Source organism: Toxorhynchites rutilus, chromosome 2 (assembly GCF_029784135.1).
Source record: "Toxorhynchites rutilus septentrionalis strain SRP chromosome 2, ASM2978413v1, whole genome shotgun sequence".
Lineage (NCBI taxonomy): Eukaryota > Metazoa > Arthropoda > Insecta > Diptera > Culicidae > Toxorhynchites > Toxorhynchites rutilus.
In genome coordinates, this window is record NC_073745.1 from 15,345,561 (window position 1) to 15,363,216 (window position 17,656).

Consider the following 17,656-nt stretch of genomic DNA (forward strand, 5'->3'; position numbering starts at 1 on the left):
TTTCTCTGAGATGGTGTTGCCAACTCATAAAAGGAATTGACATGAAATTGGCCATTAAGCACTCAAAATCGATCGTATTTCTTGACGCGACTAATTTTTAGTTTTACAATTTCTACGTAAAGAACTGTCAGCGTCGTATATTGAAAAAGTATATCATTAAACATCGAAGTTTTGTTTTGAATATTTTCTGGATAGTATCAGTCTAGTAGAACAAGATTGAGTCACATATCATGCCAAAAACAATGGCCTGCAAAAGGAGCAGTGCGAATGCCCTCGTATGTGGGCTCTATTTACGGAACGCATGCAATTAGTCATTGCAGTCGGCCACACGGTTCACGTTCAGGCAGCACTGACAATGCCACGAGATCTGTCGCGTACCGGAAAAGTGTGCAACAATGTGACAAAAGGCAAGCATAACTGCGCAACCGTCACCGCACACGGTTTTGATTGTTCCGAGATCAGTTCTTTGAATTTCATTACATCGCAAATACATGGAGGCACCGAAGGTCTCCCGTCGTTGTCACCGTTGTCGAGGCATTGGCCGGAGAGTCGGATAGGATGGCACGACCATATCTATTCATTCGTTTAAACAAATGCAAATCTTAATGGAGCATAATAACGCATATAATGTAGACACGCAGGCTCCCCCATTCAATAGCGGGGGCGTAATGGTGAAATGAGCACTAGGGCTTTAGAGTACTATCTGGTGTGCAATTTGTGTATCGCCCACAGTGCCGGCAGGCAATTTGCACCCCTCGCTGCTGCTGCTTGCTTGTTATTGCAAAATGTGGTTGACGAATAAAAAGACCCACAAAATGAGACACATGCGGCAAGCATTACAACAATATTTAGCGCCTTTGTTTGCATTCGCTTGCAAACGTGGTGCCACATTATGCAGTTGAGTTTCACCTAACCCTGGCAGGTTGAAATGTGGTAATCGTGCAATTATTCGCTTCGTTCCATCAGGATGAAAATTAATGAAGGCCAACGTTGCTATTGTGGGACACAAAATGTGAAGTGCACGTTTCAATAATTTTCATCATATGCACTACGACATGTCTTGTTTTAACGAATCTAGAGTATGTAAAAGAGATCACTATACCTGTTGCCAAATTGCCATTTTTTAAATTGTAAACTTGAACTTTAAAATATTTGTTTTATTCTTTTAGTTTTCCATTGAATTTTCTTGAAGGAAAAATATTACGAGCAATGAAAAAAAAAACATGCTGAAAAATTAATCATCCAATATGCTTAAGATCGTTTGCATGTATATGCAACCTTTACTGTCGCTTTAACGAATGTTAACACGTTGAGCCCCGAATTGTTATTGCTGCACTTTCCATTTATCCCGCATCAAGAGCGTTTGCACAATATCAAAGTCGGTTCCAGCTCGTAAATATACTTATTGTATAAATAGAAAAAAGTCAGAAATTCGGAAATTCGGAAATTCCTACCAAAAAGCCCAACGTCGGCCTCTAGGAACCGACGCGGGGCTCAACGTGTTAACAGAGCATATAATTGTTATTTCGTTGTTTGACATCGATATGAAAGTTGTAATTATTTTGTTTGAATAACCTTAAGGGGGAGATACATATAGATGAGTAAATTTCATTTGATTTTGATGAAAATATTTTGAAAAAATAAAATACATTTTTGAAACTTGTCAAAAATTTCAAAATGACATTTTTCTGGGGTGTTACAATTTTGAAAATTTCGAAAGTCCTTGATTGGTGAGACTTACAGCTCTTGTTATATTAGACCAAAATTAATTGTAGATGAATCTAAAATAAATAAAAAAAAACAAATAGGGAATTAATAAAAAAATTAATAAAAATTTAATCAATTTTTATTTTTTAATAAAAAACTATAAATTTGATCCAAATGATTCAAATCTATATGTTTCGAAAAAATTAATTTTTACATATTAGCAAATTTAGCAATTTACATAGAAAGTAATATCTTTGAAAAGATGTGTAAAGAATATCAGCACGATTGTTAGAAATTTTTGAGTAATCGATTATGAAAATTTGAAAATATTGTTTTCAGATAAAACTTGATTGAAAAACACGTTTTGAACATATATGGTATACATACAAATTAACTTATTGCAGGGACAAATTAGATTAATATTTTTCATAAATTTCATTCACCTCAGGTAAGTTTACTTGACTTGACCCGACTTAAGAGTACAGTCGAAAAATATACAATTCTTTTTGGTTAGAGCATAGTATTCTTGTTTCACATCCCTACATAAATGATAGCGAAATAAACGTACCAATATTTTTGGCGTGATAGAGTTTCAATAATTGTTTTGTTTATTGAAATAACACAATGAGTGATCTTGATTTATGTGTTTATCTTTAGAGCTTTTCAATATGTAAGTTACCACGACACTCGGCGCAGCAGCATGGCACATCGCGACACGTTGTGTAGCAACACATTTTTTGATGACCTGTCTAAATATTCCTATATCCAAATATTCCGTAGCGCGAGGGATAGCGCATAGCATAAATAATAAACAATCATAACTCAGATAACGTATAGCGAGGCTAAGTTAAGTTAAGTTGAAGAAAATAAAATCAGATTCGTTTTGACTCTCTAGTTGAGAGGTGATCTTTTTTAAAAACCCAAAAGCTCCACATCAACTGTAACTTTCATACAAATTAATTAATTGCAGGGACAAATTAGATTAATCTTTTTCAGAAATTTCATTCAACTCAGGAAATTTACTTGACTTGATTCGACTTAAGAGCACAGTCGAGAAATACACATTTCTTTTTGATTGGGGCATAGTATTCCTGTTTAATATCCCTACATAAATGATAGTGAAATAAATGTACCATTATTTTTTTTTTCTTTATTATAGTGATTTTCATCAACACATTTTGGCTGGTTCGTCACTTTTTACATCCATTTTTGGAAGAATATCGGGAGTGAGAATTGAACTCGTGATCTCTGCGTGAGAGGTATGGATGTTACCACTACGCCAGATCGCCTCCTCCGACCAATATTTTTGGCGTGATAGAGTTTCAATAATTGTTTTGTTTATTGAAATAACACGATGAGTGATCTTGATTTATGTGTTTATTTTTTGAGCTTTTCAATAAGTGTATAATCGATGGGGAACTGATCTTACAGATTTCGAATTTTCCACAAAAAGAAGAATCAGAAAGAAAAAAGACGATGTTGATAAAATTTAAATTAGATTTCAAAGTAATGAGAACCATGAAGAAGCCTTAGAGCAAACTATTCGGAAGCCTGATCATTACTACCTTCTATCCAAAAAATATTGTTAGACTATCCCTACCTGCATTATTAAACCGGCAGCCTCCGATTTGACAACTTTTGGGTTCTTCCGGAGGGCCTGCTTCATAATCGCCCAATATTTCTCTATTGGGCGAAGCTCCGGCGCGTTGGGCGGGTTCATTTCCTTTGGCACGAAGGTGACCTCGTTGGCTTCGTACCACTCCAACACGTCCTTTGAATAGTGGCACGAAGCGAGATCCGGCCAGAAGATGGTCGGGCCCTCGTGTTGCTTCAATAGTGGTAGTAAGCGCTTCTGTAGGCACTCCTTAAGGTAAACCTGCCCGTTTACCGTGCCGGTCATCACGAAGGGGGCGCTCCGCTTTCCGCAAGAGCAGATCGCTTGCCACACCATGTACTTTTTGGCAAACTTGGATAGTTTCTGCTTGCGAATCTCCTCCGGAACGCTGAATTTGTCCTCTGCGGAGAAGAACAACAGGCCCGGCAGCTGACGAAAGTCCGCTTTGACGTAGGTTTCGTCGTCCATTACCAGGCAATGCGGCTTCGTCAGCATTTCGGTGTACAGCTTCCGGGCTCGCGTCTTCCCCACCATGTTTTGCCTTTTGCCGCGGTTAGGAGCCTTCTGAACCTTGTATGTACGCAGGCCCTCCCGCTGATTGGTCCGCTGGACGAATGAACTTGACAAATTCAGCTTATTGGCGACATTCCGGACCGAACTTCTCGGATCACGTCTAAACTGCTTAACTACGCGCTTGTGATCTTTTCACTGACGGAGCATCCATTTTTGCCGTTCTTCACCTTCCGGTCGATGGTTAGGTTCTCGAAGTATCATTTAAGTACTCTGCTGACCGTGGATTGGACGATTCCCAGCATCTTACCGATGTCCCGATGTGACAACTCCGGATTCTCGAAATGAGTGCACAGGATTAATTCACGACGCTCTTTTTCGTTCGACGACATTTTCCCAAATTTACGAAAAATTGACAGTGAATCATGACCAACGTGATCTATACACTCTTATTTGATTATAAGCGAAAGCTGAAGATATAATTCCTAAAAATTAAATTTCTACAGCGTTTTTTCCGTGATGCAATTTGATGTGACACACCCTTCAAATGACATATTTTAAGCTCCAAGGAGTCCAAGGAAGTCGAAGGAGTATCGGACCTGAATCGCACTCTCCTGATTTATGAATGCAATTAGGGGTAACTTTTTTAAGATTACTTAGCAACGGTATAACTCACTCATCATAGGCGCACATTTGCGATATCTCGCTAATCATTACAATTAAAATTGAAGCAGAGTAATTGATTTAGCAGTCAAATGAAAACTGTGGTCAGATATGGTAATAAACAGAAATTCGGACACTAAAGGCTTTATGAGAACTACATCAACTACTAAAAATATCGCTATAGAATAGCATAAAACATAAACATTTCAATAGAATTTGAAGGCATTCATGTATGTTATGAATCACAGAAATCCACAAAATCATCAAAATTTGTAAATTTCTTCATTGTGCCGTAATTTGAAATCGGGACACTTTTTTAATCTTGATTTGAATTCCGGACCCTTTTGCTTCAATTCCGGACGCATTTTGTCAGCAACATTTCTCTAAGAGAAATTGGTTAACTATGTTTGTAAAGTCAAACAATGAAATGCACGATATTGTGTAAATAAATAAAGAATGGAAAAATGCTATTCAAGAAATTACATGGGCTATTATTCATATATATTTTTTTCAGAATTAAGAAACAAATATTTTGAAGAAAAATAAATTAAATTTTTTGAAATATTTCTTTTTTCGGTGTAGTTTTTTATTTGATTGATAATTTTTGTTAAAAAGTTTTCCTGCATTTCATTCTTTGATCAAAACTGTTCAGGTCTTATAATTTGTTATTTAGATTTTTTGTATAAAGATTTACGAAAAAACTTAAACTCTACAAAGTTCCACTGCAATTTGAGATGCTGTTCCCAATGACTAGTCACATTGGCATGATATTCTTATGTTTTTTTTTATAAAAAACGTTCATTTTTTCAGGCTCACCTTCGTCTGTTGTTAAATGTATTTTATATCTGATGTTCTTGATGCTACATGAAATAAAGAATATTTGAATTCTATAAAACAGTTCATGATTTAACACGTTCGTCGCCAAACGCGACGTTTTTGAGTTTCTTGTGGGGCCCAACTTACGGATGAACTATTAAATGAAAATCCGTACTATAAATTAATGAAAAGTACAGTATAAACAGTTTAATAAAATATTAGGTGTACCGGTAAGTTTTTCTGGTTTTACAACAGATGGCCTAACTTGATTATTATTCCAGTGAATCGAATTTCCAGACATTCGTTGGAAAACTACTGTCATTGCGCGTCTTTTCAGTATATATCAAAAATTTAAAGCGTAAGCAACATAGTTTTTTGCCACTTCGAATATGTCGAATTTCGTACCAACGAGAGTGTTTTTGCGGGGAGTGTTACTTCAGTATAAAGAAAAAAGCAGCGGAAAGTCATCGCAATTTATGGTGACCATGATCTAACTGAGCGAACATGTCAGACGTGGTTTGCACGATTCAAAAGTGGTAATTTTGACTTGGAAGACGAAGAATGTTCCGGACCGCCAAAAAAGTTTGAAGATGAAGAATTGACAATCCTAAACGTCGGGCAACGTATGGATACCCCGGCCATGCATCAACATCGACGGCCGCGCGGAATGTTAAAACCGAATGAAACCATTACGGGGGACCTCTACCGACGACAATTGATGCGTTTGGGCCGTGCACTGAAGGAAAAACGACCACAAAACGAGCAAAGACACGATAAAGTTATTTTGCAGCACGACAATGCTCGAAAATGCGGAAATGGGAGGTCCTATCCCACCCGCCGTATTATCCAGACATTGCTCCGTCCGATTACTACCTTTTTCGATCGATGCAACATGGCCTGGTTGACCAGCATTTCTCCAATTTTGATGAAGTCAAAAATTAGATCAATTCGTGGTTAGCCGACAAACCGGCCGTTTTTTCCCGCAAAGGGATACGTGAATTGCCAGAACGATGAGAAAAAGTTGTGACTAGCGATGGGCAATACTTTGAATATTAAATTTGTAACCATTTTTGCAGACTAAAGCATTAATTTTTGAAAAAAAACCATGGTTCAGTTCTAATCTGTGATATAACCGCAAGGTAGACGTAGACGTTGGCTCGGTAATAATTTATTTGAAATTGCTTCTGCATCAATTCTAAATAAATGAATGAATGAATATTATGAAAGATTGCTGAAAGTTTTTCTTGTTAATGTGTGGTTGGATGAGTATAAGTATGGAATTGTTATTGACATAAAATTGAATTCTTTCGAACTTGTTGGTGGTCCCGAAACGAACCGATGGAATTTGAGTGGCCTTGTAAAAGCAACTGAAGATGTTTGATATATGATTCATTTTTGTTTTCGTGAGAATAGCACGAGAGTTTTCATGATCACTCCATGCACAGAATAGAAACTGAGGGCGCCACTCCACAGTGAAAACGAAATAAAGTCTATATAACCTTGCATAAAATTGATTTCGTTTTTATCGTGATATGGCAATTTTTCATGATTACTCCATGCGAAAGCAGAACAGAAACTGATGCTATTGACGAATTTACGTTAGATTTACAACCAGAAGGCGCAGCGAGTAAACTGATGATGTTTTTTTTTTTTGGTCGTTCAAATTTTTTAGAAAAATTTACAAAATTTTACAATGTGGTATGTATATTTTGAAGAATGGCTTGGTATAAGTGTTGTAACTTTATTTTTCTTCAACTAGATAAACGATGAGTAGCATGTGTTGCGCTAAAAATACTGTAAATCCTTCTTGTATCGGCCCTTACATTATCAATTATATAATCCAACTTGATATGATATCGATTTCATCACCATTATCCACAGTATTCATACTCAAACTCAAAATTTTCGAAGTTTATCAATGACTTTGCTCCAATCGCGTGTTGAAATCATCGTAAATATACAAAGCCCTAACTTTCATACCATATACTGAAGACATTTAATGGTTGAAATGAATCTAAATAGAAATAAAATGAATAATCATGACCGAATCTTGCTTTTCAGTGCGTAGAATAAACAAACATCATCACTTTTGTGGTTCTGAACTCTAATGTAGGTGTCGCATGAGATGATTCAGCTTTGCGTAAATTCGTCAAGAGGATTGCATCACGGGAACACCAAGTCGAATGCGTAAATACGAATATTCCTTCGCTTGGACGCATTCACACGCAAACAAATTTCCATGAGTGTTCCATGCGAAAGCAGAACAGGTAACAGGTAATGAATTAGCGAGACTTTAAACTCTGAGAGTTCATTCGTCTCTAAAAGCAGAACAGAAACTGATGCGAGTAAAAGTACTCACGCCTTGCATGTGTCCGCTATGGTTTCCCAAACACTAATGCAAGCGAGCAAAAGAAGTCACGGCTTGCAGGTATTCGCTATGACGGTTTCTCCAGGTGCCTACATTTTGCGTCCGTGTTTGGGAACACATTGCGATCACCAATCACATCAATGAGCAATGATGATTTCAATAGCCTGCTTTGAATGCAATTTTTAAGCTATTGAAAGTATTTTTTGGACTAATAAGTGACAATCATATAACTCGTTGACATTTTATCTTTCGGATGAAGTTATTACTATACCGCTTCATTCAGCCGGTAAAGAGGTATTAACGTGCAAAACCTTGCACTCCTGCGTCACAGTACAGAAATGAAAGACGTAGTCCTACGTCAAAAACCGAAGAAATTTACCGGTACTCCCATTAGTTATGATTTTATTATTTCTTTACATATCATATACAGTAAAAGCTGGTTTTGTGCGTTTTTTGTTATTTTTTTTGTGCGATCGCAAAGAAGCTTATTGAAAGGAGCAAAGATTTTATGATCTGCGCTAGTGAGTAGGGCGCTTATTAAAGTGAAATCGAATGTTGATCACGAATGGAATTTTTAGGATTTGGGTTATTGTATTAAGGAACCACCGCATAAAAAAAAAGTTTTTCCAAATTGTGTAGCGAACACTATTTTTGAAAGCTACGCAAAAAAAAAACAGGTTTGCCTGTAGTTACATTTAGGAGCCTATTCTGTCAAATTACTTTTAAAAATCCAATTCAATTTGAACGAGGAAAGTGTCACTCATATCTTGGTGACGGGGCGACGAACGTGTTAAACCAAGCATCTCTCAAATTATGACAGAATGGTAGCATACTTTGAAGTAAATTAGAAATAAATTTGACAATTCTTAAAAATCGACCACGCATAACTTCTGCAGTTGTTGGTTATTATTTCTTCTGTCTAAATGATGAAGCGTATTTTCTTCTTGATGTTACAATTCAGTCTGATTCTCATTGTATTATTATTTTTTGGATAGGATGGCGTGGGAAAAGACGATCATAAAACATATCTCGCCATGTGACCATAGGGTTGACTCCCGTGTGGATGTATCAATGTCGAGATAATAATGAAAGCGAAAAGTCAGTTCGAAAAAAATCTATTACGAATTTGTTCTGAAATGAAAAGTTTGTCAGTTATACCGCTGTGGTCGTCTCCACCCGATTTAAATTGAGGAAAAATAGGAAAATTTGTAAAAGAATCAACTATGCATATGTTCTGTTGTTAAAAGTAAGTTCGAAAAAAATGGCTGTGCCTTTTTTATGCTGGGAATAATTGAAATCCGGGAGTCTCTTAACTATCGCGAATTCACAAATAAAACAATTTTTGGGTGGAATGAAGTTCGCCGAGCCTGCGGTAATTTATAAAAAATGATAAAATTCAATAGAAACTTTCCTAGGTAGAGATTTAAAAAAAACTTCTATAGAAATGGCCATATCAAACGTTGCAGAATTATTGAATTTCAATTTTGGGCCCTACTTGTCTTGAACTCGTTTTCTCTCGAAGGAATATGCTATTTCGTACAATTTTTATATTTGCATTCTAAAGCTGAGAAATTTTCCGATAAACAATGCAATTACCTAATTATGTTATACAAAATTAAATGAAATTGATGAGAAGCGAAGCAGAAACATTACCTTATGGTTACTTTCCAAAGACATGAAAAATAATCAAAGTTATTGTTCAATTTTTCGAACTGCCGGCCGTTAATGAGTTAACTCTGCTATTTTAATCAACCAAATTAAATGCGTTGAATGCGAAATGCGTTTCAGTTGTATTTACATGTTCAGTTGCATAGAAAACGGAATGGATAAGTCTGAAAGCCACAATTAGACATTGCGATTAAGATCTAAAATACACTTTTTTGATTATTTAACTCGAGAACGGTTGGTCTGACGAGAGAACATATTGTAAAATTTGTCTACAATATTTACAATATTTAAACCATTCTATGACAATGGATACTGATCAAAAGTGGAATAGAGAAACAAAAACCGTAAGTGGTAAATTTTAATTATTGAAATAATTGCACTGGGGGGGTTGAATTGGACAGTCGCATCCAAAATTACATTCAATGCATGATAGAAAGTGAAGGGAAGAATATTAAACTCTTTTTTATATTGCGTTCTCTTTTTGTTCTATTTCAGTTACTGGACGCACAAACACTGAGAGAGAGTGAAATTATTCTTCTCGCGAGCGATAAACCTCTACGCTTCGTATATTATGGACCTGTCCATATCCCCCCACTACATGTCCATTATACCCGCACTGATAAAAATGTTCTACTTTTCGGCTTGTTTTATTTTCAGTAAAAAACATGGAAAAACACATTTTTATAAAACATTTGGCCAATTATTTCGAAAACCAGTATATTGAACTATAAGAAACTGCTTTTGAATTTTTGAAAACATGAGTTTCCAAAAATACAATTGAATTTTTCATTAACATGTCCGTCTCCCCATCTCCCCTACATTTCAGAGGAAGAGGACCAGCACTGGGGCAGATCAAATTCCCGTGTAATATTTGTATATATTTAGGTTCTACTGGGTGCCAGAAACCTTCTTATTTGATGTTTGCAAACCAAACTGGGTTACTAGCCAAGAATATTATTATGCAATCTATAAGTTTGACTTGGAAGCATGAATTGTAGTTCCGTTTGATTGTTTTCGAGTTGTGTGTATTGATTAGTGTGAGAAGAATCAGGATAAGGAATTTGTTAGCCTGCGTTCATCATAGTTCCCACCGCGTCAGTACCTACGCGGGTTCACTATTTTCGACACATACTCACACCGATTAGGCAACGTTTTAATCAACCGAACAAGTCCAACAGTTCCACAACATGCCGCCAGCCGCTATCTGCCGACTTGAATCCTTGATCATGTTGCTTCCCAGAGAAACTTCACAGCACAATATGTGGCGGCTGTGCGATCTGATGGTATTCAAATCGATATCTTGATCGAACGGAACGCCTCGGTGTCGATCTGCGATCTAGCTGGGTATGATGTTGCTACTTGTAGAGAAGGCATTATTTACCCTTACCGATCGGCCAACCGAGCCATCCATTTTGTGCAGCTTTGCTGAATTGATCGCACAGATAAACACGCGGGTCCCGCGCGATATAGCTGGTTTGCCGTAAGGTTCTTGCCGATCTTGGGCCAAAGATGCTGGCTATAATTACCAGCACATTAAGCTGCAGCATTGCAACGGGGGCTAATCAAACAAACAGCTCAATAAAATTATATGGACCTCTGGCGATGTGGCCGCTCCATGCCGCGAAAGGAGACGCATGGTGCACACATGTCAATGACGTGACGGGACTAATTAAAATTAATCACGGGCGGTAGGGCTGTCCTTATCTTTATCGCGGATTCACTATCGATCCGAGCCGTTGAAGTTTGAAAGCTCGCACGTAAACAGTGGCTGGAAGCCGAACATGGCGATTTAATTAGCATGATTAACTGCTGCCGCTGTTATTGTGGCCGAGGGTCATACCCTCGTGGCACGAGAAGAGGAAAAGTTCTACTGTTTGCCAGCGGCCTTCAGAGATTAGTTCTTCGGGTACTGGCGAGGCAAGAATTTTAATAGAAGAACGAGATCCGCGAGACCCCACCACTTTATGTATCATGGCTAGAACAGTAGTGTCGGATAGCCAATAAGTCTTTTTCGTGGCGGCGTGGCAGCGAAACAATGCTTTTTTCTGCCGTGCCTGGAGAAAAATCGTGACTAACGATGCTTCCCGAAATATTTCTGATAGAACCGCACAAAACCATAACAATGGACCCGAGCTTCTAATAGGTAATGCCTTTTTGAGCATATTATAAAACCGGCGGAATGGGACCAAAATATGTCCCACCACAGAATGAAGGCATTCCTTCACGAAGCTTTCGATTTCGCCGAGGCTTTTAAATAATATGGAAGTGGCGTCGTGCCAGTGCCAAGGTGCTATGGCTTGAGAAAATTGCCAAAGTGTAGTGTCTGCCAGTGCCGGAAAATGGTGACACCGCGAACGAATGGCGAAACCGTGTGATGTAACGTGAGCTGGTTTGTCGGTTGATACACGGCACGTAAGCCCTCGAGTTAAGTGAAGAGCGATGTTATTAACGAACGGAAAAGACGTTCAGATTATCCGGAAAGGAGGGTGAACTCGATTGACCGCATATCTTTCCCCAGTGAAAACTGCAAGCATTTTAGAATTTGACGAAATTAATAATGTGGTCTAAATACGGGCTAAACATGCGCACTCAATCACGATAACCTTCGGAGTGAACGATTCTCTCCCTGCAACATCGTGTCCTGCAGTTTGAGTTCGAAACAAAACCGCTCCAAACAAAGTAGTGCCTCGGTGTGAACACTGCCGCGAATGTTAAGCCAAATTGAACCATAAACCATTCCCCTAACGAGCCTCCCAACAGCGCCGATTCCATAAACTCGCTGCGCCAAACATAAAAATAAACTACTCCAATGCTTCCTCTCGGTACCATCAAAACGCCATCGACGCTAAGCCCATAGTTTTCCAAACCGTAGACGTAAACACGCCGGCCAACCAGCTTCATTCACCTCATCGGATAACGCTTTTTGTTTTCTTTTTTCAATTTGCAATAAATCCTAGTTATTGACAAAAATATGGTCAATAAAATCGGGCTCATTGGGCCTAGCCCACTTCACGACGGGTTTGGCAAGCTGCTGCTGCTGCGGAAATCTCCCACCACAAATCTTTACGACCAGGGAAAACCCCTGAACTCTCTTCCTGATGTGGGTTAACGCGGCAAACCAGAATCAGAACATGTCCAAACGACTGCCGAAGGTCGCAAAGATGTCATTTTCCCCATGCTTTATGAAAATGGTTCACCTCGTAAAAGTGTTACAATTCAATTATTTCCACTCGGCCTATTCTGTCACCTGTTATCATCTCTGCCGTGCATTCTTTTGAAGGACTAGCCCAACCCACTGCGGACTTGATTCCGGAGGACTCAAACTGAACAATAATAAAAAAAGAGCCCTTCCCTTCAAAACGTTTACTTTTATTTTTACGAGTGGCATAATTTTTCATTCTAAGCCTTTTATACGGTTTTACGATGGGACCATCTTTTGGCAAGGTGGAAAACTCGTTCAGATCTCGAGTTCATTTATGGCCAAAACTTTCATTTCCTAAATTGATCCCATGCTTTCGCCGTCTGCTCGAAGACTGCTAAGGGAAACGCATATTTGTATTTGAGTGTGGCTTTAATGAATTATTTAGTGAACGAATTTATGGAACCGGGCTGGACATTAGTTGCGAGTGGATTGGCTGAATGGTGGACTGTAGAATTGTAAAAGTTGTTACTTGTCAGGACTTTTGATGATAGTGGAAAAGTATTTCATGACTTCTACTATGTAAGACAGGACTTACTGTAAAGTATATTTTAATGCTCTCCCGTGGAGAATCATTCGTTTTACCGCCATCAAGTGAAAAGATACAATGTAGCAATTGTATAACTTAAATCTGATAACGATGGAACGTGGCAAAAATAACAGATCGCATATTGCGACTTGTTGTTTCCCTGCCATTATTCGTTCGAGGGCCAGCTTGGCGAGGGAACAAATTATGCGACCGCCCACGCAGCGAATTCCGCTCGTTTACCTTCTGTTTCCGTTTTGTGCCGAGAATTTCCATTCTCCCATTCTTGGGCCAGCATTCAGCATTTATCAACCAGAATTTAGATCAACCAAATAGCATCTTTTGCCGAGAGCATCTTCCTTTCGTTTTTTCGCGCGCCTGCACGTTTCCGTTCTGCGCTATTAATTTTAATCATCCTTCCTTTTCAACATTTCTTCCTTTAATGGTCAACAATTCTAAAGCGGTTGTCCCCCCTTCCTTCCCGCGTCACTCCCGCCACACACTGCTGGATACGATGATGAAAGTACAACTTCCACCACCGACTTCTGCATCCTGCACTTGCCATCGGTGCTCACGCCGCAAGAAAACTTGGTGTTGGTCATTTCTCTTGTCTTCTGGCCACGACAAGGACGGACCGAAGCATCAGGTTTACTTATGTTAATGCGTTTTCCATTTCTGGCTGCCTTTCTCCCTAGCTGGGCTGCCTCAGCACCTTAATCCAGTTCTTGTAATCAACGAATAGTCCGGCTGACCTAAAATAACAACTAGCCAGCAGCCAGCTTCGGCAGCGATCCCATCTATGGGCCGTGTAGGAGACCCGACCCGAGAGGGTCTCTGGAGCTCACTTTCATCGGCTTCGTCGGCGGAAATCGACAATTGGCAATGGTGCTGCGACTGTTATGCATCGTTTAGTTATACCCCCAGACAATGTTCGGGTTGTGTTTGTGTATGACGTAAACTAAAGCGGAGACCGTTTTGCTCGGATTTTGCATTTTCGATTTCTGCTTGAATTTCTGCCACATTTCCACTCCATTGGCGATTGGTAATGGGGGATATGGCTGCGCTTCGGAGAGCAGACCATTTGCTTGGTTTAATTTAATCGAGACGCTCTTTATTGTGACGATACTGGAGCGCATTAGCCCTTGCGGAACTGTATGTATTATGTTGATCGTCTGTATGATGTGAACACACGTGCAGTGAATTCATTGAACTATACGCAAATCTTGTTTCAACGGCCAACACGTCAACCTTAAATGCTAGCGCACTGTACTTTTGACTAGGGATTGCATTACCGTGCCGAAATTTCAATAACCGGTTATTCGGTAATGAAAATTTCATTACCCGTAAAACCGGTAAATTACTAGTAAAAAACTTCAAAAACAAACCATTTTCTTGAAGAAATGGTTTTGGCGTAGGATTACGTCTTTCGTGAACATATTGGGGTACAAATTGAAAGTCGAAAATCGAGCACATCGTGAAAATTGTCCAATTTCAAACGCCTATTGTTCAGTCATTTCGTGATGGATTGATGAAATTTTTGCGTCAATAGATTTCGGCACTCCATAACAATTTTTTGTATTGAAGAAAATAATATATGTCATGAAACTAACTATTGAAAAACTAAAAAATCTCAACCCATATCCTAACGAAAATACCCACTTCTGATTGGTCGAAATTGACGACACATGCGGCGGGTCCCTAACAGAGACATCAAAACCAAGCTGCCCGGGCGAAATCGGCATTGCAAATACATGAAAGTAGGGGGAACTTTTGTTTCTACCGAAATATGTTTCCTAACAGAGACATCAAAACAAAGGTGCCTGGGGGATATCGGTATTGCAAATTTATCGAAAACAAAATCATTCTTCGTGAGGACACCGACTTGACGACACCGTTGCTGGGCGAGCTGAAGCTGGTCCCAAGGATCTTTTTGAAGACTAGAGACGAATGAACTGAATAGTTTAAAGTCTCTTTAATTCAAGAAGAAAAAGAAGAAGAAGATTGTAAATATATACAAGTCGGGGACATTTTTATATTGCAAGTAAGGAAAGTGATACGATTAATTCTAGCAAATAAAATTTTAATTTGGAACTATAATGTTCCAAACGTTGCTTCGTTAAATTTTATATCAATGACCGATCGTGTATTGTGAAAAATTTAGCACAAGTGTAAGTGTAAAATTGTATATGGTGTTAAAAATTACTTGATATATGAAACGATTTATTTCAATTTTCATAAATAAATATTAAGGCATGTTCCCGCTCGAGAACGAGTCGTTTGGTTTAAGCTGTCTGCTTTGTGGTGGTCATTTTCACCCAAGAAAAGTTTATACGGCGAGAAAATTTGGAAAAGTGAAGAATGAAATTTCTAGAAAAGGGAAACGCTCGATCAGAGTCCAATGATGTCGAATAACATTGTCATGTATTTGCCTCTGATGCCCTCCGCTCGACAACTCTTATCTGAAGGTTTTCATCTTAACTGTTATGCAGGTTCTGCATCGTTCAGTGGATTTATTTCCTACTGTTATCCAGCTACTGAATAAATACCATAATCGTCAAATTTCATCATGTCACGAACAATTCAAATGCCTGCACCTGCATACGACTAAATCTGCATATACGAAACGTTTTTCTGAAATCCTTTCAATCAGGGCTTTAAGCAGCTGCTTTGAAATTTCTGATGGTTAATTCGCTGTTCTAGCATTAGTAGAAATTCGACGTCAGCTTCGTAAAGAGTGCAGTTCTTCCGGCATAGCAATTCAACAGCGACCAGAAAGACATCAACCAATGGTTCGAGGGCATCAACCAATTGGTTTATCACTGTCAGTTCTTCATCGCTGAAGCTTATGTTGTCTTTCATTTTCTGATCAAACAGTGATTTTTGAACTGAAGTTCGAAGGTCGTAGAATCGGCACAACACTGCCAATTGTGTTTTTTCGATCTTATTTTGATTCTCGAGTTATATTTCAAAGCTGTATAAAGGCAAATATTATTCGTGGCGTTAAAATAAGAATTACCGAAATTATCGGTTATTAATTGTAAAATTATCGGTAATTCGGTAATGAAAAATAACTCGGAATTACAGGTAAAACCGGTTAATAATCCCTACTTTTGACGCTTTTGAAAGTATTTCCTCTAATTCTGCACCGCTAATAACTTGACGTTATTAGGCATATACTGTGATAATATGCATCTGGTTTTTGTCGAAAATAATTGCTCGTCAACTGTAATATTTTGCCCTGGTTGATAGCAAGCTTGACTATTCTCATTATTCTCAAAACTCCACAAACATATAAAATCCCGAAAAATGCACATATTTCAGATAATTCAGTTGTTCAATCATTCTTCAAAATTCAGCAGTCTAAGTTTGTGCGTTTTTTTATATGCTTTATAATATTGTCATCTACTATCAACGAGATAAGACCATCTCCCATAATCATTGGTGATCGACTCCTCATCATTATCTTCAGTGTCAAATGTTTCACTTTGAATATAATCTGCCTCGTCTCCACACGATAGTTCAGAATTTATTGCATCTTATTCTACAGCACATGGAAGCACTCTTCACTTATGTTCGTTTACTTTTCCAATAACTCATTTTTATTCAATATTTACTACCTGCAAGTAGGCCGCAAAAGAAATAAAATAAACAACTTGTTTGAACAAGTATTACTGCACAAAAATTCATATACAGGTAGGACTCGATTATATACAGACTCGATTATATGTGATTCGATTACATACAATTTTGGACTCGATTATATACAGTTTGGAAAAAAATATTTTTTTTTTATATTTCAAATATGGCTTATTCGAGATGAAATGTAACCTTTCAACGATAAAATAATCGCGATTTTTGAAGATTTTGCTTGAATTTTCACCAGGAATTGCTTATATCTATATTGCAGCCAAATTAAAAAAGATAGAAGTTGGGCGTCAAAGAACAAATTGTAGAGCGGTTGAAGAGCTGATAGCTTGATAGAAACAGTCTAGTTTAATATAAATTTTAGGATAAAATTAATAATAACACATTAAAAACTATGAATTTCTAAGTTTTTCTCTTCCAAATTGTTATTAAAATCCCCTTATTTAGTTGTTTCACTATTATATACTGTACTAAATTTTGTCATCTTTCAAATGAAAGCATCAGAATTGTCTTCCGTAGCGTACTTTTTAAAGTAGAGCCAGTTTGTAGCAACAGAGTCCGAAACAAAAAAAAATTGTATAACTCTGTCATTGTTGAAATTCGAACAAAAACACAAATAAAAAAATTTTTTTGACTCGATTATACACAGGATTCGATTATATACAGTGAAAAAAATCAAAAACTGTATATAAACGAGTCCGCGCTGTACTTGTATGTTATCATGTGACGGTAATCGAAAAATAGAAAACTGCCTTCCTATACAATGCCGAAACGTGTCATATACGAAATTTACTGAATTCAGTAATAAAAGTCATTTTATTATTTGAAATTCCTCTAGCAGTCAAAATGACTGCTTTTGGGCTACCGTTCTGGATCATATTTCGGACTCTTAAGACATATGATGCAGAGAACAGATCTAAACTTTATGCACAGGTATTA